The sequence below is a fragment of the Cricetulus griseus genome, assembly GCF_003668045.3.
Source record: "Cricetulus griseus strain 17A/GY chromosome 1 unlocalized genomic scaffold, alternate assembly CriGri-PICRH-1.0 chr1_0, whole genome shotgun sequence".
Classification (NCBI taxonomy): domain Eukaryota; kingdom Metazoa; phylum Chordata; class Mammalia; order Rodentia; family Cricetidae; genus Cricetulus; species Cricetulus griseus.
In genome coordinates, this window is record NW_023276806.1 from 263,449,439 (window position 1) to 263,475,386 (window position 25,948).

General features: G+C 46.5%; 1 protein-coding gene and 1 long non-coding RNA gene across 4 annotated transcripts in view; one reads left to right on the plus strand and one right to left on the minus strand.

Moving 5' to 3' along the window:
- Window positions 1-25,948, minus strand: part of Bcr (BCR activator of RhoGEF and GTPase) — a 121,301-nt gene that overhangs the window by 84,295 nt on the left and 11,058 nt on the right. The window lies entirely within an intron of this gene.
- On the plus strand, window positions 6,130-8,156 carry LOC107978688. Of its 3 annotated transcripts, none has more exons than XR_004771578.1 (3): window positions 6,130-6,401; window positions 7,053-7,178; window positions 7,832-8,156. It is a non-coding gene; the product is annotated as an uncharacterized LOC107978688 (long non-coding RNA). The 3 variants fall into 3 exon arrangements; XR_004771579.1 differs by having other exon boundaries at window positions 6,131-6,370; XR_003480982.2 differs by having other exon boundaries at window positions 6,132-7,178.

Sequence of the window (25,948 nt, forward strand, 5' to 3'; positions counted from 1 at the left end):
CCAAGAACAGTTGGAAGCACTGAGCCAAAATGGAAGGGTTGGAGGGACAGCCTGGGCTGGCAGGTGCAGAGGCCACTCCCCACCACCTGGACCTGGCTCCCTCCAAGGAGGTCATCTCCCATATACACTCTCCCTGGCATCTGATGCATTGCTATCATTACAGAACACGCACGGTCCTCTTGACTGTAGGGCAAACCTCAGGGTAAGCATCCCTTCGGAAGGACTTGACAGGAGATCACCTTTGCCTTCACATGAGGAGTCAATTGCTTTACTCACATGAGAGAAGACACAGACACCGGTGGTCCACTCTGTGTTCAGACAGCCTTAAGGAGTAGGTGGCAAAGGGGGTACTTCCCTCTGGATATCCACAGAGGTTGGCAATGGCACCAGAGGCTACACCCTCCAGAGACTGGAATAACAGAATGGCTCCATGTTTCAGGAGCCACAGGTTCAGTAAGCACTGGGTACCAAGGTGAGCCGGACACTGTAGCGAGAAGGTGTAAAGGACAAGGGAGCAGGAGAGGTGGTGAAATCACAAGCTGAGCAATGTTTAGGAGGAGCAAAGTGGTACTGAAGCTGACGCTGAGGCCAGCAAGATTTGAGTGAGAGATAGATGGGCAGATGATGTTAGGCAGACAGGCAGAATTTGGGAAGTACCAGGAGAGCAAAAACTCTCAGCACTAACTGAATGGAGCTGTCACACCACACAGAAGGGGAGGAAAGCTGAACGTAGGTTTCATGGCCCTGCAAGCCTGCCGGCCTGAGATCCATCATCTTGAACTCAAGACCATGTGTAGCTCAGAGGTTTTTCAGAGGCAAAGAAAGACCGGGTTCCTTGGGAGATGAACTGGGCACATACAATGGCTCACACAGGGGCAGAGCAGAGCCAAAGGCAGGACAAGGCCATATTCAAATTAAAGGAGTCCAGGCACCACTGGTAGGTATAGGTAGGTGCTGGAGCAGGGGAAGAGTAGAGTAGGTGCTGGAGCAGGGGAAGAGTAGAGCAGGAGGAGCTGGAGCAGGGGCAAACTTCATTACCCTCTGGAGCGTCTTGGGTCAAGATGCTTAGCTCTTTACAAGCTCACCGGCTTTTTCAGCTATGAAATGCAAAGGCCCCCAGGAAGACACATCTCTGAGAGCCATCTGTCGGCGTAAGGGCTTTGCTTCACTTTCTCCCCTCCCCCTGGATTATTTTTAAAAGATTAAGTTTCCTGTTTTTACTGCCCTGCCAGCCAGGCCCTGGGTCCATCCATCAACAGGTCATTAGGACCACGGGCATGACAGAATGGGCTGGCACGCTGCAGGCCCTCCCTCCTCCGTAATGAGGGATCAGTCACCTCTATACCCTGCACCAGCTGCTTGATCTGTAAACACCATTGCCTCCCTGCACAGGGGCTTGACCTCTCCCACAGGCAAAAGGCCTCTTAATGAAACAAGTAAATAGGCGATTCATCCTAGCTGCTGATAGCTGCTCACCCTCAGAGCTGCCTCATTCCAGGACAGGGGGGAAAAAAACCCAAAACAACAAAAAACCACACACACACACACACACACACACACACACACACCACTCTTTATGAGCTACTAATCTTCTCTTTTCCAGCAGAAAGGTGGGCCAGGCTGTCTTGTGCAAGAGGGAAGGGTTTGTACCACTGGGAACAAGGTCAGCTATGCCTCTGCAGACACTGTGATGAGAGATCAGTATATTAGGCTCATTCCTGGCTATTCCTGCCCAGACTCAGGCCACCCCTCCCCTCCCATCTGTGCACTAAATAGACCAGACCCCTCCTCACCTTCAGCTGCAGAGCAGGAGGGGCTGGGGCTAGGGTCTCCCAGCTCTCTCAACCCCATGGTGATGAGGTTCAGTCACTGAAACTATTAATCACAAAGGGCAGCCCTCCGGGCACCATGGCTACATAATGCAGAATCCTTTCATGACCCCCAAGATGGGGAGGTCAGAGACACTGGCCAGTGTCTAGCTAGAAGCTAGACCTGGACATTCGCCCAGCTGAGGGCTTCTACCACTCACAACCTGCTAGAGCCTGGATAACTTGAAGGGACTGGGGCACTTGCAGGGCCTGACCAACAAGGTCCAGGGATCCTAGGAGTTGTCTTCAGTTTGCTTTGTACTGTTCTGATAAACACCCTAACCGAAAGCAACTTAAGAAGAGTGTATTTGGGTTTATTTGGTTTACACATCTCAGTCACAGTCCATCATTGAGGGAAGCCAAGACAGGAACTCCAGCAGCGCAGGAACTGAAGCAGAGACCATAAAGGAAGACCATTAGCTGACTTACTCCCCATGGCTTACTCGGTCAGCTCTTTCGTACAGCCCAGATCACCTACCCAGGAGTAATGCTGCCCACAGTGTGCTGGACGGTACCATAGCAATCATTAATCAAGAAAATGCTAATCTAGCCTACAGGCCAGTCTGACAGAGGCCACGTTCTCAGTTAAAGTTCCCTCTTCCTACCTGACTCTTGCTTATGTCAAGCTGACAAGAAGCTAACCAGAGTTAGCAGGAGTCCAGGATGAAGGGAAGAGGAAGGGCAGAAATGTTCCAGGAGGCTGGCAAATCCCTACATAGGCGATAAGAGGGGGATTGCTGCCATCAGCAGTTTCCCTGGAGTAGGCATGTCTATCTGGGCATGTTCACGCCTCTTATCTGAAAAACCCGACTTTTCTCTATGACACAGATTTGAGTATCTGGCCTGGCTCTCCCTTCAGCAGGATCTACAGAGTGTCAAGGCCTCTCCAATACAAGTATGCAACCTTTAACCCATCGCCCAGCACAAGGCCCAGGAGCCCCAGTTTGAATAGCAGGGCCCTTCCTCCAACTCTTACCATCATCCCCTATGCAGGCAGAATGAGTTTTCCTATGTATTTATTTATTAATTTTTTTTTTTAAAATTTTGGAACACTTCCAGAGAAACCTGCAAGAAAAAAAAATGCAAAGAACCACTGCTTAGAACGGGATGACTTAAAGAGGGTGGGAGGGAATGGAATTGTTTACCTTGTTCCTTCACCACTACTTTATCACACAAACCAAGCGGCTAACACGATCTTTGGATACCCGAATTCCCACTGTCCCATCATGTAATATATGGACAGTCGTTTGCACTGGGTAGGCCCCCAAACCTGCCTTACAGAAGTGACTAGCTGACACACACACCCTGCTCCGAGACCACTCCTGATACACTACACGCCTGCCCACCTTTCGTCAAAGGGCAGCAAGGTAGGAACAGCAGTGCATGAAAGTGTCCCACAATGCCAATCACTGTCTTTCAACACTTCCCTGAAGCTCAAGCTTCAGGCACCACAGGAACTGCAAGTCTGTGGTACACACGTAGTGACCCCACCCAAATCCTTTCCCATCATTCTAGAATGAGGAACCTATCAGATAGCATAATGAAATTTTATTTTTTGTTTGTGGTGCCTGACCCAAAGTGTTGTGCAAGCTAGACAAATATTCTACCACTTATATCTCTGGCCTGGTTGTTTTTTGTTTAGGTTGTTTTTTCTATAGGATCTCATCACATAGCCCAGGCTGGCTTTGAACCCATGATCTTCCTGCTTCATCATCTTGATGGAATTACAAGCCTGCATCTTAACACTGGCTTCATTTAGTTATTTCTTATACTACTGCAGATAAACTCAGAACCTCAGGCACACATTCTACCAACAGTCTATACCCCAGCCAATCATTTTTAGTTTAGAACAATCATTTAAATACGGCAATAGCAAAACCCAAATAAAACATCTACAATCTCACTCACCCCTTAACCAGTGGTCTGGGTTTGTCTGCCCATAATCCTTTCAGCTCTCACCCTCTGACTAATCCAAACCCATGACAGGGTTTTATACCTGAGCCCCAAGCACTCCAGACTGTTGTGTTCCCGCCCCTTGTCAATATGACCTCCCTGTTCTTGCTAAGGGGTGGACTCCTGCTCTCCGCCTCTCTGAGTCTGGAGTGGACATGGCACTCAGTATAACCACTAGCAGAAATGACAGTGTATGGATTCCATAGCCCAGACATTGTGTCCTTGCAACTCCTGTTGACATCTTTGTGCTGCATCTGAGGGAAACCCAGGCTCAACCGCAAAATGATGAACAATAAAGACAAGCGAGTTGCCCACCTTCCAGCATCCCCCTTGAAACACACTGTAGGAGTTAGACCACCTCAGGTACCAGCTTCAACCCACACCCAAGCTACATGCAGCTAAGTGATCCCACATGGTACGGCTGGGCAAACCACCTTCTGATCAGGAATCACAAGAGAGTCAACCCAGAATCACAAGGGATTCACTTACACCATGAAGTTTTGTGACTGCTGTAACACAAACTATAAATCCATATCTAATGCAACTCTGTTTCTTGCTTTTTCCATTTAGAAGCTCGCTCCATGTTGTTATATAATTTTCACTGCCACTGTTGGTAACGAGCAAGCTCTTTTAATCCCTTCTCTATTGCAAGACACTTGGTGCCAGTTTTCCAGTGTTATGAACACAGCAAACGGTTTCACATAACAGTACCAGGAAAGAAGCGCAGTACAGGGAAAAGGTCAGATTTCTTTATGAAAATGTCCTACAATGACTGGTTTTGAGCTTATAAACACAGTAACTCCTAAACAATGTAGGTACAGAATTCAAAGGGAAAGATATCCTTGTGGCCTGATAAAAAGGCAGTTGTGCATCAACTCGGTTTTGCAGAACTATAGGAAAGGTGTTTTGTAACCAGGTCCTGTTTGCACCCACAGCTGCTGCCGAGGCTTCCTGAGGCCACGTGAATGCGGATGGAGCGCTTCCCCATAAAATACACACAGATGCCCAGGGTTTCCTCCCCACTGGTACCCAAGGCAGGCAGAGAGCAACATTTAGATATTTTTCAGCTAAACTAACAAAATACCAGCTCTGCTAGACTGTTGAAATGTGGCCAAATTAAAAGGGATGTGGTGATTCTAAAAAATGATCCAGGCTTACAGGAAAGGTGAGATTAGTCTTGCAGTGTTGGTAGCCTGTCTCACTCCACGACGACTTGGTCTTCCTTTATGAATCTACCCTCTGAAGGCAGCTTCCATTCTTGATTCCCAATTCTGCTCAGTCAGGGCAGAGTTTCAGCCCCTCTCCAGGCCCAGGGCCTACCACTCTATGATGCCCAGAGAGGAAGACCCTAGGCCTGTCTACCTTCTTCCAGATAGGAGCAAAGTGCCATAAGCATGCCAGCTCTCTGGCCTACCTCCACCCTGGTTTCATCACTGATTTGTCCAGACAACCAACTCCCAGGCTTACACCTACTGCCATTGGTAGATGGATTCACATAGTGCCACCTCTCCTATCACATCCCTGAAGCATATTTCAAGATTACTGTTAGGATAAAGCTCCTGGGGAACCTCGGTGGATTCCATGGCAGGTGAGGATGACCGAGGCGGGGGACAAACATGCCAGGCAGACAGAGCTTAAGTGAGAAGTTTTATTAGAAAGGGGAGGGAAGGGGGAAGGAAAGAGAAAAGAGGTAAAGAAACACAGAGAGGAGACAGAAGAGAAGAGGGAGACAGGAAAAGTCATGTCTTCCCTGGGGAACAGTGAGAAAGAAAGAGGGAAAAGAGCGTTAAGTGAGCAGGGTCCTTTGCGCCTGTGTGCAGACTAGGCAATCATGGAACCCTGGGCTGACCAGGGCACACTGCCTGAGTGCATTCTGCCAGGTGACAGGGGAAGGCCAGCATAATGCCTAAATCCTTACAATTACCATCTGTCAAGAATGACCAACTAGCCCAGCACTCAGGAGGTAGAGGCAGGCGATCTCGGAGTCTGAGGCCAGCCTGGTGTGTGTGTACAGCAAAGTTCAGGAGAGCCAGGGTTACACAGAGAAAACCCTGTCTTGAAATACAAAAACCAAACAAAAACAAACACACACACACAAATACCCATAACCAAATCAAACCAAACAAACCCAAAAGACCCCTAAACAAAAGACAAACTCAAGATCTTCTGGTAGAGAGGGAGGCAGAAAACAGGGTGGGGCATGCAGCCAGCAGCCCTCCCCTCCATGAATTCCCTCCCTCTTTATCAGTGACCTGCTGCATTCCAGAAAGCAGTGTTCATTGTAGTGAGCACAACAGAAAGTTCCTCCTCTCCACCAATAGGAAGGCAGCTAAATGTTGCCTGGGGCACTCATGCAAAAAAGGGAACTGCACGAAAGAGGCCACAAGTAAAATCATGTCCATTGCATTTACAGCGGGCAGCATTCTTCACAACCACCAAAGGGAGAAGAAATCACTGACGACGGACAGACGGACAAAACATGGCAGACACAGACAGTAGGATGTGATCCAGTCTTACAAAGAAAGAAAATTCTGACACATACCAGACTGGTAAAACCTTGAGGCCATTACACTAAATACAGTAAGATAGACACAAATGTACTTTGTTATTCCAACTGTAAGGGGTACCCAGAATACACAGACTCACAGAAATGGAAGGAAGGTAGACAGATGGCTGCCAGGACTGAGGAAGGAGGGAATGAGGAGTAGTTATTTAATGAGAAACAAATGAATCTAGAGCTTCAGGATGAAAGGATGGGAAAGCCAGCAAATTGGATGATGGTGATGGCTACTGTCAATGTACTTTACACCACTGTGTTCTTTAAAAAAAAAAAAAAATGTTACAAGAGAGGCAGGCCACTGTTGATCTCTGACTGCCACCCAATGCCCTCCTCCAGCTTCCTCTAAGATTTATTACCGCGGGCTGGAGAGATGGCTCAGCCGTTAAAGGCTAGGCTCACAACCAAAAATATAAGATTTATTACCGCATCTCCCCGGACATGAGATCCTGTTGCGCCCACACTAATTCAGCCCCAACTTGTTCAACCACAGTAAGTTAGAAGGTCTTTACCAAGGTGGAGGGACCCTGCCTGGGGTGGGATCGTCTAGCCAATTGGAAGCTATGTCCTTTATCCAGTTTTGTACAAGATTTTGTCTCAGTTTAAAAAAAAAAAATGATGCAAGGTTGCTGGAGCTGTGGTCACTCAGGTCAACAAGGCTGGATTCTTTACAGATACTAGGTCCTCATCTTGTTCCGTCCCCGCACACTCCACCCCATCAGGAATGGAGGTTGATCACAACTCCGTCCAACTAAGAGCCTGGATTGGGACACTGTGACCCAGCAGGAGCTGAGATCTGAGTGAGTCCATGGGGATGCCTATGTAAGAACTTTTTTTTTGGCCCCTGGTTTCCTGGTGGAGGTTTACTGGAGCTGGGCAGCTGTGCTGGGGGTCCTCCTGTTCCCATCTTGACTTTCACACTTGCTGCACTGCTCAGTGTGGCTGCTGTGGTGGACTAAAAAGGCAAGTCCCTCGTCCCTAGAAATCATTTGATACATATTCCAGCTTAGCTGTTCTCCTAGACTTTTAGCTATACGTTCTACCCTTGGTGATCAGACCTCCACATAAGTGCTACAGCATAATGTCCTCCTCCAATAAGTAAATAAATGAATGTAATTATTTAAAAAAAAAAAAAAAGGTTCAAGCCTATAACCTGAGTCCATGGAGAGACTAAAGGAAAGAGGGTGAAAAGCTCAGGGCCTGTCTGCCTGATTACTTTAGTTAGACACCATGGGGGGAAAGAAAAAAAGGAAAGGAAAAAGAACTGAGAAAATCCCTCCATGGTAGAGGGTAGAGGCTACCTACTATGTGCCAAACCCTAAATACAATCTTAAATACTGCCCCTCAGAAATATCCAAATGGCAAATTTCGTGTGATAAATGTTATCACAGTTTTACAAGAGGAATACCTAAGTAAATAAAGTTTTGTCTCATTTAACCCACTTCCAACACAGGCCTGGACGACACAGTCACAAACACCGGCCCAAGCCATTCTTTCCCCTGACATCTGCCAAAGACAACTGGTTGTTTCCAGGAACAACTCCATTATTTCTCTGCTCGGAGAGGAAGGTGTGCCAAATTCTCCGCCAGCCAACTCCACCTAAAAGACACACAGTGACACGTGGTGCCAATCCTCAGAGAACCAGCATCTCCAAACTCAACCACCTGTCACTACAGAGCATCTACAGAGTCAGAGAGCTGACCAAGAGACAGCTCAAGAAAGACAGCTCTTCCCTGACACAGGGGCTCACAAAAAAAAAAAAAAAAAAAAAAAAAAAATCCTGTGCTGGGAGAAGCAGAGCAGTGGCAGCTGAATACTGCGTCCTCGGAACTTAGGTGGGTAGGTTGATCTGGGCTAGGCTGTGTCTGCCTTTCTTTCTGTCTCTCTTTCATTCATCTTGAATTCACTAAGGGGCCCTCAAAAACAATATTTGACAGGAGGACTCTATTCCTAGAACAAAGAGATCTATGGAGAAGAAGAAGAAAAAAAAAAGAACACAAACCATTCTTGGCAATGGGTACTCTGGGCTTTTCCAACTCTGATGAGAAAAGGTAACTTGTTATCTACACTGGACCCACCAAAAAAAAAAAAAAAAAATTCCAGCCAACTGATGGAACGGCCAACATCCCCCGCTGCTAGCTGTCATAACAGCAGCTATGACACCAATAAAATGAGAATAACAACTGTTACTGAGTGCTCTAGCTGTGCCAGCATCCTGGCTAAGTGCTTTTTAGCACACATCTCATGTAAACTTCACAGCATATCCCTGGGTGGAAAGATGATCTCTCGGACTTCAGTGTTGCTGATGAAGAAATTTGCTTGTTTTTGTTTTTTGTTTTTTTTTTTTTTTTTTTTTTTTTTTTTTTTTTTTTTTTTTTGGTTTTTTGAGACAGGGTTTCTCTGTGGCTTTGGAAGCTGTCCTGGAACTAGCTCTTGTAGACCAGGTTGGTCTCGAACTCACAGAAATTCTCCTGCCTCTGCCTCCCGAGTGCTGGGATTAAAGGCGTGTGCCACCACCACCCTACGAAGAAGAAATTTCTTAACCATATTTCATCTATTCTCAGACACATATTTCCCCCAAATTTTAATAACATTTGAAGTAGAATCTTACAGTTCTTTTCTTGCAATGATGCAACTCTCCCCCCACCCCCTGTTTTTTTCCAGACAAGGTTTCTCTGTGTAACAGTTCTGACTGTCCTAGAATTCACTTCATAGACCAAGCTGGCCTCAAACTCACAAGAGATCTGCCTGCCTTGCCTTACCAGTGCTGGGATTAAAGGCATGGGCTACCACTTCCAGGCTTAATGAAGCAACTCTGAAATGCTACCTTCTCAGCAGTGCCATCAGTTAAGAGAACTTTACTCTGGGGGAAGGGGGTATCTCAGACAGAATGAGGTGCACTGTGTGTCTGGGGGACACTGTGCCCCCTAAGGTTAGTTCTTGGGGGAAGGGCTCTCCTGCCTTTTAGCCCAGGCCCTGCTTTCTGTACAGAGCCCCACTGAAGAAGCTCCAGGCTCAGAAATATGAATGAGCACCACCCACAGACTGGCTAGCATCAGTTCTAGAAGACTCAAATTTGGACATCCCCACCAAAGACGACCAAACTGAAAGCTCTGAGTGTCCACAGGGATGCAACTGTCCACAGGCTGAGGAGTCAGCTTCAACCTCTCTCTTCAAGATGGCTGAGTCCATCAGAAAAAGGAGATTGTTACAGGTCCCTCCAAAGCACCATTCCCCTAAGCCTAGAAGGCGTTCAAATCAGAACAGTCACTAAACCAGCAGTCTATGTGCATCTAGAGTAGTTCTTAACTGTCCTAATGCCACGCCCTTTAACACAGTTCCTCATGCTGTGGTGACCCCCAACCATAAAACTATTTTCGATGCTACTTCATACCTGTAATTTTGCTACTATTGTGAATTCTAATGTAAACATCTGTGTTTTCCAATGGTCTTAGATGACCCTATAAGGGGCTGGGGGTGGGGGTGAGAACCACCCCTCTAGAGGCTGGCATCTGCCTAGCAGTGCAGACAAAGCCAGCTATCATCTTCACATCTCCAAGCAACTGATAGTCAAGCAACTGATTTTGATCAAGTGGCTCACACTTTGGTCCAGGTCCTATCCAGAACAGTGCATGTAGCTCCCAGCTGCCATAACACTTGGCCAGAAAACAGGTGCATCACTTTCTTCCTCAGTGAAGAAACAAACCAAAGCACAGTGATGGTTGCCTTCACTATCAACTTGACAGGATTTACATGCCGGACAGCAGAAAAGTTTTCTTCCCTGGCATCCTCAGGGGAGCAGACCTGAGCCTTGAGGAAGGACCCAGGCTTAAGGAAGACTTAACAAACTGAGCAAAAAGAATGTTCCCCACCCTCTACCTTAATGATAAGGTGTGGTCTCAAAGATAGGAGGACTTCCTCAAGAAACCTAAGAAAAGCTCAGTCCACCCAAAGTCACCCAGGCCCGTTTACCTGACAAATGTAGAAAAGGAAGACCTATAGAGACAAAGCCAACTGGGAGGGGCTGGAGAGATGACTCAGTGGTTACATCACTGGCTGCTCTTGCAGAGGAGCCGGGTTCTGTTCCCAGCATCCACGTGACTGCTCACAGCCATCTGCAACTCCAATTCCAAAGGATAAAGACACCCTCTTTTGACTTCCACAGGCACCAGGCACACAAGCGGTACTCAGACAAACATGCAAGCAAAAGATTAATACACATAAAGTAAATACATCTTTAAAAACTTTTAAGGGAGAGAAAGGCAAAGGAGTTCTCCTAGGGATGATAAAATGTTCTCAAATCAGACAGCGTGGTTGTATAATTATACTGAAAACCTCCCACTGGTACTTGCATGGGTGAACTCTGTGTTGTATATGCAAGATGTATCTCAAGAAAACCACTGCTAGAACAGAAAAGAACAAGACAATATTAACCCATCCGCAGAATGGCTAGGTCCTTAGTAATAAAAGGGAATAAGCTATCAAGTCATCACAGATGACTATCAAGCGAGGGAAATCAACAAGCTACATACTCCCAGATTCCATCTATACGACCTTGGAAAAACATGGAGAAAAGGCAAACCAGGGGCTGTAGCAGGCTGTAGGTGGAGTGATGCCTACAAGGGACATAGATAGCTTCTGGGGTGACAGGCTAGTTATGTATCTTGATTTTAGTGATAGTGGCTATATAAATCTGTGATGCCTCACAGAAGAGTAAAGTGACTTTTATTCTTTATAAATCACAGAGGTACACACAACTCCAAAGCACAATAAATCATCTTTTAAGATTTTAGTGACTTTTTTTTTTGGTTCAGGTTTCACATAGCCCTGATAGGCAAATATGATCTCCCTGCCCCCATCTTCCAAGGGCTGGAATGCAGACATGTGTTAAGTCCTTCAACTGTGATATAAAAACAAAGACAAAACCCAAAGGTAACTTACTGCATATACAATATTTTTTAAAACCTCAACACCAACTGTCTTAAGACACTCAGGCCTGGAGTGTAGCTCAGTGGTAGAACATATTGCTTAGTATGTATGAGGCCCTGGGTTCAACTCTTAGCACCCAGGGGAAAAAAATTAAATTTGTGGACCCACCAGTAGTTAAAGGCGGAGGCAACCTAATTGGCTATCAGCAGAGAGGTGGTCAAATATGGAATGGATTATGCAGTCTTCAAAAGGCAGGGATTCCTGACACATACTATAACATGGATGAACTCTGAGAACAGTGTGGTAAGTGAAGCCAGCCAGCCTGACCTAGGGTTACAGTTTGCAAGGTAAAAAAGAGGTGACAGATGCATACCTGCATGCCTGGTCCCCAACATACAATGCTTTGACTCTGTGGTGGTTTGGATGGGAATGGCCCCCATAGGTTCATACATTTGAATGCTTGTCCCATAGTTGGTGGAACTATTTGGGAAGGATTAGGAGGTGTGGCCTTGTTGGAGGCGGTGTGTCACGTGGGGTGGGTTATGAGATTTCAAAAGCCTATGCCACTCCCAGTTAGTGTTCTTTTTCTGCTTCATGGTTGTTGTCTCAACATGTAAGTGCTCAGCAACAGCTCCAGAGCCACGTCTGCCTGCCTGCGGCCATGCTCCATGATGGTCAAGGACTCTGTACCCTTTGGAGCCATAAGCCCCACATATAATGCTTTCTTCTATAAGTTGCCTTGCTCATGGGCATTTTGTCACAGCAATCGGAAAGTAACTAAGAGAGGGCCCTGTTGTTATTGTTTAGAGGTGTGAAAGTATGCTTAAAGAGCCATTCTGTTTTCATGTCAAAAAGTAGTCAACAAAATTAGCCCAGATACTTAGTTCTTTGCTGTATCAGATGGTTTTGCTCAAATACATGCCAATGTAGTATCCTGAGCGTGTTTAAGGTAGGCTAGGCTAAGCTACGATGATAGGTAAGGGATGGATGGATGGCTTAGTAGGAAACTCTTGCTTTCAATGTGGAGAGTTTTTCACATCTTTGATCAATAAATGACTATTTTCTAGACTTACGAAGAACTGCAAACTGGTAATAACACGATGTACGTACGTAGCACATTTGTCAGCCATGCCCATGTGCCTTGTTATTCAGCTCCAATGACTCATGACCAGACTTGTTTTGGGCGATAGGTGAATACTGGCGCTGAGAAGCAGCAAGACAAGGAAGACAAGGAGCCGGAACCACACAACCATCTCTCCCTGCTTTATCACGCCTAGCCACTTCCTTGTGGGAAGAGGCCTCGTAGGACAGAAGTCAACCCTATCTGCCTCTCATGTCCCATGAGGGAAACACACGCAAGCTCCTGAACAGATGGGGACACCTACACACCATTTTGTCACCTATTTCATAATCACCAACAATTAGGAAGCTACAACACAATGGGGTTGGAAGCTCTAACTCGCAGGCCAAACCAACCGCTGTGCCCGTCTGTGGGCTGCCCAACCTAAGAATAGTCATATTCTGAAATCACCACATTTCAAGTGGTTTTACAAGTACCTACTTAGTGGTCTATAGCATATCTCTCAGACACAAGAACTAAATTAGTTGCCTGGCTCTCTGAGTACAGTTCAGCAAGTCCCAATACTGCAAAGGGTAGCGATCGAGAGGACATTCCGGTTCAAGTCCATATCTGTGGTAGCTTCTTGTGCTAGCTGTGCTCTGGCTGTCCTTGGACCAGTATGGCAACTAGACCCTATCTCCCCTCAGGAATGCAGCAAGCTTAGATGCTTAAGGCACAAAGCCAAACCCAAGTATAACGTTCCAGTAAGGGGAGGGGGTTTATAAGATAGCCAGATGGAATGGGGAGGGTCAAAATATTCCCCCAACCAAGCCCATCAAATGGAACATTCTAAAGGAAAATATGGGATTCCACTGAGACAACCCTACCAAATAGGAACACTAAGCCCTGCCCCTTTTCCGTCCTCTTGCCCTCCAGATCACCCAGCCGATTTCCAGGCTCAGTCAGTTCAAGCATAAGACATTCTTCCTGCAGCTGGCAAAGAATAAAAGCGTAACAGGAAGCAGTCAGGGATCCTCCACTATAGGAAGTGCACTTGGGTTTCAACCCCAGGTGGGACCTGCTCTAGGTGAACAGATCGCAGGGCAGCAAGTCATTGGTGATGAAGGTAAATAGGCTCCAAGTACCTATGTTCCACGGGCAGACTGGCCAGGCACACGGGGGCAGCTAGCTATCTCTGTGTTGGCTTTAGCACAAGTACGTGCCAGTCACTGCTCTGGTTGACTGAACACCTGACCCGACACCATTAGCTACCACCCAGGTAGACATCCCCCATGCTGTTCTGTCCCTACTCCCACAGTGGTAGCCTGGCCACCAGCTACCTGGGCTCTGCTCTTTGGCACACTGTTCCAGGTATCCTCTACATGGCCTGTGGGTAGGGAGGGAAGGCACTCAGCCAGCAGAGGAAAAAAATACTTCCCATTAGATCTGTATACCCAGTCGCCTGTCATGGGCCCCTGACCTAAGCCACAGCATCAACCTAGACACAAATGGGAGTCTTGCAGAAAGACTGGGGACTCCCCATCATTTGCTAGGATCTCAGAGAAACGTCATTTGATCTGTCATCACAAAGCTATGAATCTTGAATATGCTATTGTCTAGCTTCTTCACTTACAGATGAGAATTCAGAGAGACCCGTGGTGTGTAAAGACTGACCGATGTCAGGACAGCAGCTAAGCCACCACTAAGGCGGGCAACAGAGAGGAGAACCAGTGAGCCTCAGCCAGGACAAACCATCAACTCTAACAGCAAGAGTTCTCAACGGCCTGTTCTTAGCACAGTGATGACTACAACAGCAAGGTGGAACTTACCATGAGAGGGCCAACTGAAAGTGTGGAAAATGTGTCCCTCTCTCTTTACTGCCCTTCCCAAGTCACTGACCCAGGTAGTGCTCCTTCCAAGCATGGCCTTGCTCTATATACCTGGTCCTAGGCTAACTGAACACAGGACAGTCGGCTAGGTAGATCCAAGTCCTCCTGCAAGGGGTGGGGGAGGCCGCCCTGACAAACTCAACAGCATCTTCATCCTTTTGCCGGCTGACTGCAGCCCTACGCTGTCATACACGTCTCTCTTCCTCTGTATAATTGCTTTTCTCCAGTGACATTCTACTCCCCCAGAGCTACAATTAGAGCCAAGCAGGAGCTCCATGAGCCATGATTAACCAGGATATTAACCCTCAGAAAGGATTCACTGTCAGATGCACCTAAGAGGGGTTAAACTGCTCTTCAGAGGCAGTTACAACCAGTCCAGCATAATCCCCAAATGTCATGCTAATCAAGGGGGCATTGAATTATAAGTCATAGCTTCAGGAAGCATTCCAAAGAAACAGATCGCATAGGCCTAGCCTATCTCAGGAACCCCGAGGTGTGGCTATATCTAAGAGTCATCCAAGAATTCACAGTTAGGCCCCAGCATAGGACAACAACCCTTACCCTCCTTATTGTACCAAAAATCCACATACCACAACACTGGACTTTCAGAGGTCCAAGCCTTACCCAGCTGGGCTCTCTCATGACCTGAAGGAATTGCTTCAGTCTTACAAAAAGAATCCTTCCGGTCTACACCCAAGAGCAGTACAGATGGATCTTGTGGTAGCTTGATTTTCAGCTCTTTAAGGAAACTGATTCCCTTTAGTGGCTGTACAAGTCTACACTCCCAACACCAATGAAAAAGTGTTCCACTTTCCACATCCTCGCCAGCATATGCTATCATCTGTTTTATTGATCTTGGCAATTCTGGCAGGGGTAAGAGGAAATCTCAAAGTAGTTCTTCTGATTCGTTATTTTCCCGATGGCTGATTATGTTGAGCATGTCTTTGTTTCTCAGCCATCTGTGTTTCATCTTTTGCGAACTCTCTGTTTAGTTCTATATGCCATTTTTTATAATTGGATTGTTTGTTTTCTTAATGTTCAGGGTTTTTTTTTAATATATATTCTAGATACTAACACCCTCTATCATATGTGTAAGACTTTTTTCTCCCATTCTGTTGACTGCCACTTTGCCCAAATGATGGTGTCCTTTGCTTACAGAAGCTTTTCAGTTTCATGAGATCCCATTTATTAACTGTTGGTCTTAGTGCCTGTGCTATTGGTGTCCTGTTCAGAAAGTCCTTTCCTGTGCCAGTGAGTTCAAAGTTATCTGCCATCTTATCTTCTATCTAAGACCAGTGCATCTGGTCTTCTGTTGAGGGCCTTCATCCATTTGCAGTTGGCATCTTACTTCAGAGACACTTGCTTATCCATGCTCACTGCTGCTCTATTCACAATAGCCAGAAACTGGAAACAACCCAGCTGTCTATCAACTAATGAAAAGCTAATGAAAATGTGGTACATTTACACAGTGGGATGTTATTTAGCTGCTAGGAAAGATTTTGAATTTTGCAGGCTAATGGGTTGAGCTTGAAACAATCATCCGGAGTGAGGTAACTCTGACCCCAAAAGGCGAATATTGCATGTTTTCTCTTGTATACAGATGCTAGGTTTTAATCTTTAGATATGTGTGTTTCACTCTGAATGACCACGGAGGTTAGGTAGCTGGTGAGGGGTCAGGGGAGAGGAAAGGATCTTCCAAGGAAGGAGAAATAGAATATAGTGTTATAAAAAGACAAAGGGGAAACCAGAGTAGGAGGATTAAACAGGGGCAGGATGGGAGGGTAGGATAAAGCAGGAAATATGAAGAGGGACAATTAACACTAAAGGATTTCTGAAGAGCCTTATAGAATTAAGCATAGTGATGTAGGCCTTTAATCCCAGCACTTGGGAGACAGGCAGACAGATCGCTGTGAGTTTGAGGACAGCCTGGTCTACATAGTCAGTTCCAGGACAGTCAGAGCTATATAGTGAGACCCCATCTAGAAAAAGCAAACAAAAAAGTCATGGAAACCTCCTACTTTAGAAGCTTCCTAAAATACATACATATATGAAAGAAATTTAAATGGTGTCATCGTATGGGGGGGGGCATCTTATGCCACCAAGTAAAACCTCCAGTGGCAGAAATGGGTTGCATCTCATTGAATCATTGGCAAAAAGGGGTCTCATAGACTCCTTATTCCCCCAGACATCACAGGCCATTGCCAAGATTGCTCTCCAACACCTGTTTGTAAGGTCCTATTGCTGAAAACACCACTCACTTATGCCATCAGACACAGAAAAATCAAGCTGGTGTCCAACTACAAGTTTTACCCCCTACTGACTAGCCCCATGATGCTGGGAGGTACTTTGCCTGCCACAGGAGAAAAGGAATCATCAATTTCACTCAGCTACAAACCCTGTGACATAGCTACCAGGGACCTTCCTGGAAGACGGTGCAATAGTGGCCCAAATGTTATGGGAATAACCAGTACTTTTTTTTTTCTTTTTTTCAATTTAAGGCTCACTCAGTGAGGTGGAACCCACACATGACACTACTAACATGGCCAAGAATATGAGACGAGATAGCTCATGGGCCTGGTGGTAGAAAAAACCTACCGCTATCTCCTAGTATTCTATTAAAGGAACACAGTGAAAACATTCCTATAACATATTGCTATATGCATAGAGCAGACCATCATTTAACCCTCAATCACAGAAGCTTCTTCTTGCTAATATCTCCTGCTAGTATTCTCTCAAAAATAATGTTCTCCCAACCCCCTTTTCTGAGACAGTTTCATGTAGCCTAGACTGGCCTAGAACTACTGAGTTTCTTTGCATCTGCCTTCAAGGGGCTGGGACTAGCATGTGCCACTATATCGGGCCAAAATAAAAAAAAAAAACAGTAAACCTATTTCCTCTTCTACACATCCACCTTTTAAAGATGTGTCTAGTGTCTATGGATTCCCAGAGGTAGAAGAGTCTGAAACATTGGCTATGAAGTAAAATCACTCAAAAGAACTTTTCAAGACACCCAGACTGTCTGGGAAAAGGAAAGCAAACGGCCCGTGTGAAAGTGCTCCCAAAGAAGAGATGCCTCCCAGAATAACCCGCAGGCAGCAAGAGATGGAAGGCCTCAGGTAGTCCTATAACTACCAGGAACTAAATTCTGGCAACAACTTGTTATGTTAGCTTACACTCTGCCTTCAGCTTAGGTAGACTCTGGGCAGTGAACACAGCTACACTGTTCCTAGAAACGATGGCATTAAGACATGCAATAAACAACAAAATCACTAGTCAATCACTTTGGGGGTTAGGGTGACCACACTCTGTGCTTGGGTGTGCAGGGTGCAAGGGGAGAGAGACAGAGACTGAAGAGACAGAGACTTTTTTTTTTCCTACAGGGACATCCAACATGGGGGATCTAATGCCCTAGGTTTCTGTCAGGCTGAATGTCCACACCTCCCATAGCCACTCTATTCTTTGTGCTAATTAGCATCAAGCCACTAGGAGATTATGGCCTCCCAGGGCCTAGACACTTCCATGAACAACAGGCAAGAATGAAGCTCCAGAATATCGTGTGTTACCATGGCGATCTGTAGGAGGACCTGATCAAAGGAACACTCCCCTATCCTCAGCCCTTCTCTAAATGAACCACAGCCCAGTGTACCCTTTAAGAAGCCTCCCCCGGGGCTGGAGAGATGGCTCAGAGGTTAAGAGCACCAGCTGCTCTTCCAGAGGTCCTGAGTTCAATTCCCAGCAACCACATGGTGGCTCATAACCATCTGTTATGAGATCTGGTGCCCTCTTCTGGTGTGCAGATATACATGGAAGCAGAATGTTGTATACATAATAAATAAAATCTTTAAAAAAAACCTCTCCTCGCCCCCAGCTTCAAAGAACATGGTCTAGAAAAGGAAGGAGGCCCAGCTAAAAGTCATGTGACCCAGCTTGGGCTCTTGAAGCAGGAGTATGGGTCCAGTATGAGTAGCAGAGAAGCCACCAGGTGCTGGGGTAGGAATGGAGGAATGGAGGTGTCCCACCAGAAGGCTCTGTCCTACCCTGTCTAGTCAGGCCTTAAAAAACTCAGTAAACAAAAAGGGCCTGCCTCCCTTAGGAATGACTGTGAAAGAATTCAGGGTGTGAAAGAGAAAAAGAAAAGTAAGTAATAGACAATCTCTCTCACCTCAGGTCTGTCCACTGAACTCGGGGTGGGTGGATGGTTGGGTGGGTGGGGGGCAAGTAGGCAGTGCACCTTGTTTGTGGTGGCCACCTTCTAACTGCTGTCTGTATGCCAACAATGGTTTCTACCCATAGAACCAGGAACTAGACCCTTGTCAGTGTTCTGGAGGCCTTACCACCTAGCCCAAAAAAGCAGCAATGTTTCTACAAAAAGACCCCACCCCATGTCCCGAGTGCTCAGGGCCAAGTGTCCCTCCAGACAGTCACTGGCCAGGTGTCAGCTCATTAACTATCCCACACTTCCCTGACAGAGTTTTTGGAACCCTAGGACACACTCAGCAGGATAAATAAACCACGGGGCCCAAGGGCGGGTGAAAGCAGGACACAACATCCAGACCAAGTCTCCCATGTTTCCTCTGTGAGGTTTTTCTTGAGCCTCATCCACTAGAGACTCCTTTTCGAATGATCTCCTAGACCCTTCCAGGGCCTCACAAAGGCTATACCACAGTGATCCACACCATCTGGTCATGGAATAAATGCCACAGGAGAAAAAAACAAAAAAAACCAAAACATAACAAAACCAAACAGGTGTATTCTAACATCTACAACCTGTATTTATTTAGGCTAAATTTTAACAACACCTCACAGCTGTTGCAGGGACAGGATGGTCTATCAGATGGCCCCATGACAAGCTGACAAACAAGGTCTCCCAACTCAAGATTCTACAAGCCCATCTGGCAGCTGGTAGTCCAGGGCCCCAGATACCAACCTTGACCACACCAAGAACAGGCTCAGCACCAAGCACTCAACCTAGCTCACTGTATTCCACTCCATCTACTCTTGGGCACCAGCTACAGGGATCCACTACCAGAGCTACCTGTTGCCTATAGTGGCCTGCCACTATGGCAGCATGTGACAGACTTTGCTGGGGCCCTATCCTCCTGGACCCCTTCTCGGATCTCACTGCTACCTCCTTCCTTCTCTGCTAATCTCAACCCTCACACAAGGTTTGAGGGGCCCAAGAAGGCCTTGTTAATGCCCCGTAATTCCATTACAAACCATGAATGTCTCCTCTAGAGCCCCAAATCTTATCCACATTAAAGTCTTCTTAGGATCTTGTCTGTTTCTGCTTCCACCTGTCCTGCCATCACCTAACATTCAAGCTACGGACTGACTCCAAACCATCTCCCTACATCCCAGGACATCAGGGGAGAACAAAGCTTTTCTGGGGACCAGATCAGTGTTTTCCCACCAACGCTGCATGTCAGTGGCCATGTCAGAACAAGTTGCTTAGACATTAATGTATGTGGAGCCTTGGGAATAACTTGTTTTTCACCTGCAGTGCGTAAAAATGTGTAATCATGTAAGGGAAATGAGGATCAGGCTGGTTTTTTTTTTTTTTTTTTTTTTTTTTTTTTTTTTTTTTTTTTCTTGTACTCAGAGTAATCATTCACTTGAAAAATAAGATGTAAGCATGCTGTAACATATGTTGCTTGAAGGATTTTGCTGGGGTACATAAGCTGTAAGGGGGAAATAAAATGTATGGAGGGAAAGAAGATGTCAGAAGGAAAAAGGCAGACAGAATGAGAGCAGAAAAGGGATAGAAGGGAGACAACTGGGAAGGAGGAGGCAGCGGCGGCGGCGGCAATGACTACAGGGTAAGAGAACAGAGTAGAGAAAGAACGGAGTAGGAAGAACAGTCAACAGAGAGAAAAATAAAAAGAATGAAGCTTTGGCCCTCAGATCAAGTTCCCGTGTGTGTGTGTGTGTGTGTGTGTGTGTGTGTGCGCGCGCGCGCGCATCTGTTCCAACAGTTTGCCTATCCACATCTCCTCTCCAGTTCCTCTGGCCTGCTGAGAGCCTGCTGGGGACTGGGCCCCTGAATTTTAAAATAAACAAACACCTAAGACTTAACACTGATGAATTGTATGCTGTAAAGGATTGAGATAGTGAATTCTATGTTATGTGTATTTTAATACAATATGGAAGAGAAAGGGGTTTGTGTTGACTGAGGGTTATGGCTAGAGACATGAGTAGGCCCTTGGCGTGGGCTTTCCTCTTCCGTGGAGGTTTAATTGCTCTAGTTACTAAAGCATCTATGAACTTAGTTTTGGGTAATAAATCCAGGATTCCCAACCCAAGGGAAGGCACCTTTTGCTTGTGTCCCTAAAGGAGAAAGTATAAAGATGAGTTGTTTTCTACTTGCAGGTCTAATATTTGGACAAAAACGAACAGTGCTTTGAAGATGCTGACCAAGTGAGAAGATCAGAGGAGATGGGAAGGTGGACATGGGTACCGTGGGCTTACCCTCTGCCATGTCTGGGAAGCACTCAGTCCTGGGGGGCATTGCAGTAGTGGAAAGCACTCAAGTCCTGGAGAGCACTCCAGTGCACATGAGCTGGGGAGCATAGCCTGGAGCCCCACCATGCTCTAAGTACGGTAATACACCCTAAAGGTTCTAGAGTAGCAGCATCCAGAAGTGCTGAGACCTTTGAAAGGTAGGGCCTGGTTAGAAGTCCTCGGGTCATCTAGGAAATGTCTTTGAAGAAGACTGTGGGACCACAGCCTCTCTTTCTCTTGATTCCTGTGTCAGGACATAAGATCTCCACTTGCTCATTTGGAACATGGTTGTTTTATACTTAGGGTTTACTATTGCTGTGAGGAGACACCATGACCACAGCAACTCTTACAAAGAAAACACTGAATTGAGGGGGCTCTCTTACAGTTCAGAGGTTCAGTACATGATCATCATGACAGCGAGCATGGCAGCGTGCAGGCAGACATGGTGCTGGAGAAACAGTCAAGTGTCCTACATCTTGCAGGCAACAGGAAGTTGACTGACTCACTGAGCATAGGAAACCTCAAAGCCGGCCCCAACAGTGACACACTTCCTCCAACAAGGCCATACACACTCCAGCAAAGCCACACCTCCTATTAGTGCTACTCCCTATGAGATTATGGGATTATGGGGGCCAATTACATTCAAACTACCAAAATGGTTAAAATCGCCCAGGTATAGACTCTGATTCTCTTCTTCTTCTTCTTCTTCTTCTTCTTCTTCTTCTTCTTCTTCTTCTTCTTCTTCTTCTTCTTCTTCTTCTTCTTCTTCTTTTTTTGCCATGATGTATCTATCACCTTCACCAGAGGTCCAAACCCCTGGGGACATCCAATTTTAGATCTGGGTCTCCAAGAAACATGAACTTTCTAGAAAGAGCCTCCCAGCCTGTGTCAGGTACATTGTAGTGACGGGAAAATGAATAATAAATACTATAAGCCCTAAAACTTTGTAACACTCATGTGGGGTCCCTGCCCACCGCTGGAATCCCTGCAAAATGCAGCAAATGATACAAAGCAGAGCCTGCCCTTCTCCATCATCTCAGCCTCTATGGAGCTTTCTGCCCAGTCCCCACCTGGGCAAGAAAAGGCTAGAGAGAAAAACCTTGAGGCCACAAGGTGCAACATGATAAGCCAGACACAAAGGCCCACACTGTATGACTGCATTTACATGCTACGCTCAGACATCAAGCTCACAGAGACCAAAGGTGGAAGGGGTTGCTGTTCCCTGGAGGGAGTCTGGGAGCTGTTGTTTAAAGAGAGTAGTGTTTCAGTGTAGGAGTATACAAGTGTCCTAAAGATGGACGGTGGTGATAGCCACAATGCAAATGCATTTGCTTTGGCCTGTGTCTCTCCCAAATCCACATTATTAGGCTCCTCACCCCCCAAGGTAATCGTATGAGGAGGTGAGGTCTTTGGGAGGTAGTCAGGTATAGGATTAGTGTCCTTGTACAAAGAGAGGCTAGGGATATTTTCACTCTGGCACACGATATCACAAGGGGAAAGAGCACCAGATATCAACCAGGCAGGTTTTAAAAACAATCTGTATGTTATTATTGTATGCGATGTTGGGGAGGGGCTTGTACCACGGTAGTAGGCATGTGGAGGTCAGAGAACAACTCTGTGGAGTCTGTCCTCTCCTTCCACCTTTACATGGGTTTGGGGATCAAACACAGCCCGCCAGGCTTGCACAAGCAAGCACTTTATCCATTGAGCCATCTCACTAGCCCCAAGTAGAGGCTCTTTACCAAGACTCTAACTGTGCTGGCCCAGTGATCTGGAACCCCCAGCCTAGAACTGATAGAAATAAACATTTATCATGTAACACATCCGGCTGAGACGTCTCACTCAACGCCACGGAACTGCACACATGAAAGTGAGAACAGCAGATGTGACATCACTTGTATTTTACTACAGTTAGAGGGAACTAAGAGTAGAACCCGGAGCAGAGCTTAGTGGGCGAGCGCTGTTCTAGCTCTGGGTTCTATCACTAAACACAGGAAAGGATGGGGTTAGGGGAGGGAGAGAGGCAAAGGGAGAAAAGAGCGGGGAGTGGATAAAAGAAGGCGTAAGAGCTAAAATATAAAATAAACCACTCTGGGCCCCTTCCCTGATGACCTAAACAAACTCAAGTCACCATGTGGTTTCCAGCAGCCCGTGCTCCAGGGCCTCTTCCCAAAACCACAAAGGAGAAGGGCCTCTGCCTTTCCTACCTCAACTTCCACTCACGGCCCTCTTGGGACACGAGGGCCCCAAACCTAACTGACTAGGTCTCCCTGTGAGCCAAAATAAATACCTCAAGGGCTCTCCAGCCTAGCTGGGAACCAAGGAGAGCCCTGACTACCTGGTCACAAAAATAGTCTCTGGAATCTTAATGGACCACATGAGAGAATGCAGTTCTGATCGTGTCAGAACAGGCTGCACCTTGAAAACAGTGGCCTAAGTAAAAGGAGCCCGACAGAAAAGGTCACATGATCCTACTCAGCACAAGTCCACAAGGCGCCAGTCTCTGTGGACAGACAGGTCAGAGCCAGGTGTGGTGGTCCCCATCCTGGAATCTGGGAGGCTGCCAGGCACTGGGGTCATAACTTACGGTTTCCTTCTGAGGAGTCAAAGGTGCCCCCAAATTAGATCATAACTGTGATTAACCCCCCAAATCACTGAACTACATCTTTTTGTCCTTTAAATGAGTAAATTATATCTCAATAAAGCTGCTAGTAGAAAAAAAACCAAACAAACATGGTACAAAGACACACCCAGCCAATAGCAGAGCTGTGCCCACAGAGGGCATGGGCAACGGGAGACTCAGGGGAGACAAGTCAAACCCACATGCTGCCCATCCTCATGTTCTCCCGTTTTTTTGTTTGTTTGTTTGTTTGTTTTAGCAAAAGGCATCTAGAAGGGTAGGGAGGAAAAGTAACCATGACAAAACCACAAGTAAACAAAGCCTCAGATCTGCCGAAGGTCCAGTTACCCCAATCTTCCAAGAAGTGAAGGTCAGGCAGGGCTCGAGGACAGTGGATGGTGGCAATTATATGGGACCAGAAGTCAAAGACCCTATTGTCCTCCCAGGGCCTCAGCCTGTCCAGGTGGTTCCCATGAACACCACAGCACATCAGGTACAGTTTACAGCTGAACATCAGCTACAGTTTACGCCCCACACATCACACCTGGCTACGCCAAAGCATTAGCAAACTAACTCCCCCCCCTTGTTTGCTAGAATAGTTTAGGACTGTAGCTATTGCAGTATTGGCTTCCTTTCTAAAAGCCTCATAACTGGGCTGGAGGACGGTTCAGTTAGGTAGAGGTGCTTGCACGCAGACCCGATGTTCTGGTTTGATTTCTGTTACTGTGATAAACACCACAATCAAAACCAACTTGGCGAACAAAGTTTACTCCATCGTATGCCTCACAGTCCATCATCAAGCAAGGAACTCAAGGCAGGAGCTTGAAGCAGAAACCACTGGGGAGAGCTGCTCACGGGCTTGTTCTCCGGCTTGTTTGGCTAGAGTTCTCATATAATTCAGGTTCACCCGCCTGGGGATGACAGTGCTTATAGTGTGATGGGCCCTCTTAGGTCAAATAGCAGTGAAGGACATGCTTCACAGATATGACCACCAGCCAATCTGATGGAGGCAATTCTTCAGTTGAGGGGGTTCCTATCCCCTGGTGACTTTAGGTTTGTGTCAAGTTGACAGTTGAAGCTAATTATGACACTTGACCTGGGTTTGATTCCTGGATTCTAAGACTACAAGGCATCGAGGGAGAATGACTCTGCAGAGCTGTCCTCTAACACGCACACACGAGCTCTCCCTCTCCCTCTCTCTCTCTCTCTCTCTCTCTCTCTCTCCTCTCTCTCTCTCTCTCTCTCTCACACACACACACACACACACACACACACACACACACACACGAATAAAATATGAATAAATGAATGAAACCCTCACGATCATCTTTCTTAAGTGACTCTAAGCATTCCCTCTATATACTGGCAGATGGGGGCGGGGGGGGGTCCTTGATTTTTATCAACCCTGGCTTACAAGGCCTCCCAAAAACCACAAGGCCAAGTGCTTCAGGAACACCACAAGAAGACTGCCCCATCTAAGAGTCTCATTAGAGGACAGAGGCCACCTATCCCAGGTGTCTCATTCTGTGCTGGGCCTGTAGAAAATGATAGACTTGGCTTTCATTTAGGAGTTACAAAGCAGGACAAGCATTCTAGACTGTCCTAGTCCAGTCAGGTTTCCACAATAATACCATCCACTAGAAGGCTTATTTGTAGACAATCAAAAATTATTTCTCACCATTTTGGACACTTGGAAGTCCACTGGAGACCATGTCTACTAAGAGTCTACTGTTAACGGATAACAGCTGCTTTGGACAACAGCTTCCTGATTCATCTCCATATGACAGAAGGGATAAGAGAGTTCTCTAGGGGTCCCCCCTTTTTTTTTCTAGGAAAGGGGGAAGAGAAGGAAAAGGAAGGGAGGGAAGGGGAAGGAGGGAGGACAGGAAGGGACCTCTGTCTTGGAACTTTGTAAAATAAGGGAAGAGGAACATGTCTTTAAGTGGCCAATGCCTTCAAGTCTTCCCGAAGGCTGGGACCAGATGTTTCCATTGTGGCAACAGGTTTACATTCACCACTGTTTCCTACCAGACTAAAAAGACTTGCAGGGAAGGCCCGTCTCTGGTCAGACATCTGAACAAGGTGCTTTACACCCCAGGAGTCGGCCCATGCCACGTGACTAACAGTGCTACTCGGCTCCTTCACAGATGCCTTGACATTCAAGTTATATGACTCACTCACCCTCAGACCCAACCAGGGGACAGCATATCATTACAGTAATGATTTTGCTACAGCCACTTCACATCTTCCAAGGGCCCATGAGATCATGTTTACTCCACAAACAGCATCTTCGCTTCCAACTCCAGCATAGGCAGCTAGCTACCTTTATGAACTTGCTAGCTACTCTTCTGTTGGGCACCATAAACCCTCAGGTAAGAGCCAGAACCTAAGATACTAGATTTGCAGGACTCAGAGTGGTCTCTATAGCGGAACAGGGGAGGCTCAGTGGTCAGCGAAGAAGGAAACATAAATGGCCAGATTGTCTCCAAATCGAAACAGTTTCATTCCTAAATGAACCCATATCATCGGGCCCCAGAAAAGCCACTGCTGTTTATTAGATGGTATTAGGTGGGT